The sequence below is a fragment of the Littorina saxatilis genome, unplaced genomic scaffold (assembly GCF_037325665.1).
Source record: "Littorina saxatilis isolate snail1 unplaced genomic scaffold, US_GU_Lsax_2.0 scaffold_349, whole genome shotgun sequence".
In the NCBI taxonomy this organism is placed as follows: domain Eukaryota; kingdom Metazoa; phylum Mollusca; class Gastropoda; order Littorinimorpha; family Littorinidae; genus Littorina; species Littorina saxatilis.
In genome coordinates, this window is record NW_027129313.1 from 41,232 (window position 1) to 45,000 (window position 3,769).

A 3,769-nucleotide genomic window follows, 5' to 3' on the forward strand; every position below is an offset into this window, starting at 1 on the left:
AGAGACTCGCCAGTAAGAACCAGTGTGTCCCGTGTCCAGGGTAGAAAGAAGAGACTCGCCAGTAAGAACCAGTGTGTCCCGTGTCCAGGGTAGAAAGAAGAGACTCGCCAGTAAGAACCAGTGTGTCCCGTGTCCAGGGTAGAAAGAAGAGACTCGCCAGTAACAACCAGTGTGTCCCGTGTCCAGGGTAGAAAGAAGAGACTCGCCAGTAAGAACCAGTGTGTCCCGTGTCCAGGGTAGAAAGAAGAGACTCGCCAGTAAGAACCAGTGTGTCCCGTGTCCAGGGTAGAAAGAAGAGACTCGCCAGTAAGAACCAGTGTGTCCCGTGTCCAGGGTAGAAAGAAGAGACTCGCCAGTAAGAACCAGTGTGTCCCGTGTCCAGGGTAGAAAGAAGAGACTCGCCAGTAAGAACCAGTGTGTCCCGTGTCCAGGGTAGAAAGAAGAGACTCGCCAGTAAGAACCAGTGTGTCCCGTGTCCAGGGTAGAAAGAAGAGACTCGCCAGTAAGAACCAGTGTGTCCCGTGTCCAGGGTAGAAAGAAGAGACTCGCCAGTAAGAACCAGTGTGTCCCGTGTCCAGGGTAGAAAGAAGAGACTCGCCAGTAAGAACCAGTGTGTCCCGTGTCCAGGGTAGAAAGAAGAGACTCGCCAGTAAGAACCAGTGTGTCCCGTGTCCAGGGTAGAAAGAAGAGACTCGCCAGTAAGAACCAGTGTGTCCCGTGTCCAGGGTAGAAAGAAGAGACTCGCCAGTAAGAACCAGTGTGTCCCGTGTCCAGGGTAGAAAGAAGAGACTCGCCAGTAAGAACCAGTGTGTCCCGTGTCCAGGGTAGAAAGAAGAGACTCGCCAGTAAGAACCAGTGTGTCCCGTGTCCAGGGTAGAAAGAAGAGACTCGCCAGTAAGAACCAGTGTGTCCCGTGTCCAGGGTAGAAAGAAGAGACTCGCCAGTAAGAACCAGTGTGTCCCGTGTCCAGGGTAGAAAGAAGAGACTCGCCAGTAAGAACCAGTGTGTCCCGTGTCCAGGGTAGAAAGAAGAGACTCGCCAGTAAGAACCAGTGTGTCCCGTGTCCAGGGTAGAAAGAAGAGACTCGCCAGTAAGAACCAGTGTGTCCCGTGTCCAGGGTAGAAAGAAGAGACTCGCCAGTAAGAACCAGTGTGTCCCGTGTCCAGGGTAGAAAGAAGAGACTCGCCAGTAAGAACCAGTGTGTCCCGTGTCCAGGGTAGAAAGAAGAGACTCGCCAGTAAGAACCAGTGTGTCCCGTGTCCAGGGTAGAAAGAAGAGACTCGCCAGTACCAGGGTGTCCCGTGTCCAGGGTAGAAAGAAGAGACTCGCCAGTAAGAACCAGTGTGTCCCGTGTCCAGGGTAGAAAGAAGAGACTCGCCAGTAAGAACCAGTGTGTCCCGTGTCCAGGGTAGAAAGAAGAGACTCGCCAGTAAGAACCAGTGTGTCCCGTGTCCAGGGTAGAAAGAAGAGACTCGCCAGTACCAGGGTGTCCCGTGTCCAGGGTAGAAAGAAGAGACTCGCCAGTAAGAACCAGTGTGTCCCGTGTCCAGGGTAGAAAGAAGAGACTCGCCAGTAAGAACCAGTGTGTCCCGTGTCCAGGGTAGAAAGAAGAGACTCGCCAGTAAGAACCAGTGTGTCCCGTGTCCAGGGTAGAAAGAAGAGACTCGCCAGTAAGAACCAGTGTGTCCCGTGTCCAGGGTAGAAAGAAGAGACTCGCCAGTAAGAACCAGTGTGTCCCGTGTCCAGGGTAGAAAGAAGAGACTCGCCAGTAAGAACCAGTGTGTCCCGTGTCCAGGGTAGAAAGAAGAGACTCGCCAGTAAGAACCAGTGTGTCCCGTGTCCAGGGTAGAAAGAAGAGACTCGCCAGTAAGAACCAGTGTGTCCCGTGTCCAGGGTAGAAAGAAGAGACTCGCCAGTAAGAACCAGTGTGTCCCGTGTCCAGGGTAGAAAGAAGAGACTCGCCAGTAAGAACCAGTGTGTCCCGTGTCCAGGGTAGAAAGAAGAGACTCGCCAGTAAGAACCAGTGTGTCCCGTGTCCAGGGTAGAAAGAAGAGACTCGCCAGTAAGAACCAGTGTGTCCCGTGTCCAGGGTAGAAAGAAGAGACTCGCCAGTAAGAACCAGTGTGTCCCGTGTCCAGGGTAGAAAGAAGAGACTCGCCAGTAAGAACCAGTGTGTCCCGTGTCCAGGGTAGAAAGAAGAGACTCGCCAGTAAGAACCAGTGTGTCCCGTGTCCAGGGTAGAAAGAAGAGACTCGCCAGTAAGAACCAGTGTGTCCCGTGTCCAGGGTAGAAAGAAGAGACTCGCCTGTAAGAACCAGTGTGTCCCGTGTCCAGGGTAGAAAGAAGAGACTCGCCAGTAAGAACCAGTGTGTCCCGTGTCCAGGGTAGAAAGAAGAGACTCGCCAGTAAGAACCAGTGTGTCCCGTGTCCAGGGTAGAAAGAAGAGACTCGCCAGTAAGAACCAGTGTGTCCCGTGTCCAGGGTAGAAAGAAGAGACTCGCCAGTAAGAACCAGTGTGTCCCGTGTCCAGGGTAGAAAGAAGAGACTCGCCAGTAAGAACCAGTGTGTCCCGTGTCCAGGGTAGAAAGAAGAGACTCGCCAGTAAGAACCAGTGTGTCCCGTGTCCAGGGTAGAAAGAAGAGACTCGCCAGTAAGAACCAGTGTGTCCCGTGTCCAGGGTAGAAAGAAGAGACTCGCCAGTAAGAACCAGTGTGTCCCGTGTCCAGGGTAGAAAGAAGAGACTCGCCAGTAAGAACCAGTGTGTCCCGTGTCCAGGGTAGAAAGAAGAGACTCGCCAGTAAGAACCAGTGTGTCCCGTGTCCAGGGTAGAAAGAAGAGACTCGCCAGTAAGAACCAGTGTGTCCCGTGTCCAGGGTAGAAAGAAGAGACTCGCCAGTAAGAACCAGTGTGTCCCGTGTCCAGGGTAGAAAGAAGAGACTCGCCAGTAAGAACCAGTGTGTCCCGTGTCCAGGGTAGAAAGAAGAGACTCGCCAGTAAGAACCAGTGTGTCCCGTGTCCAGGGTAGAAAGAAGAGACTCGCCAGTAAGAACCAGTGTGTCCCGTGTCCAGGGTAGAAAGAAGAGACTCGCCAGTAAGAACCAGTGTGTCCCGTGTCCAGGGTAGAAAGAAGAGACTCGCCAGTAAGAACCAGTGTGTCCCGTGTCCAGGGTAGAAAGAAGAGACTCGCCAGTAAGAACCAGTGTGTCCCGTGTCCAGGGTAGAAAGAAGAGACTCGCCAGTAAGAACCAGTGTGTCCCGTGTCCAGGGTAGAAAGAAGAGACTCGCCAGTAAGAACCAGTGTGTCCCGTGTCCAGGGTAGAAAGAAGAGACTCGCCAGTAAGAACCAGTGTGTCCCGTGTCCAGGGTAGAAAGAAGAGACTCGCCAGTAAGAACCAGTGTGTCCCGTGTCCAGGGTAGAAAGAAGAGACTCGCCAGTAAGAACCAGTGTGTCCCGTGTCCAGGGTAGAAAGAAGAGACTCGCCAGTAAGAACCAGTGTGTCCCGTGTCCAGGGTAGAAAGAAGAGACTCGCCAGTAAGAACCAGTGTGTCCCGTGTCCAGGGTAGAAAGAAGAGACTCGCCAGTAAGAACCAGTGTGTCCCGTGTCCAGGGTAGAAAGAAGAGACTCGCCAGTAAGAACCAGTGTGTCCCGTGTCCAGGGTAGAAAGAAGAGACTCGCCAGTAAGAACCAGTGTGTCCCGTGTCCAGGGTAGAAAGAAGAGACTCGCCAGTAAGAACCAGTGTGTCCCGTGTCCAGGGTAGAAAGAAGAG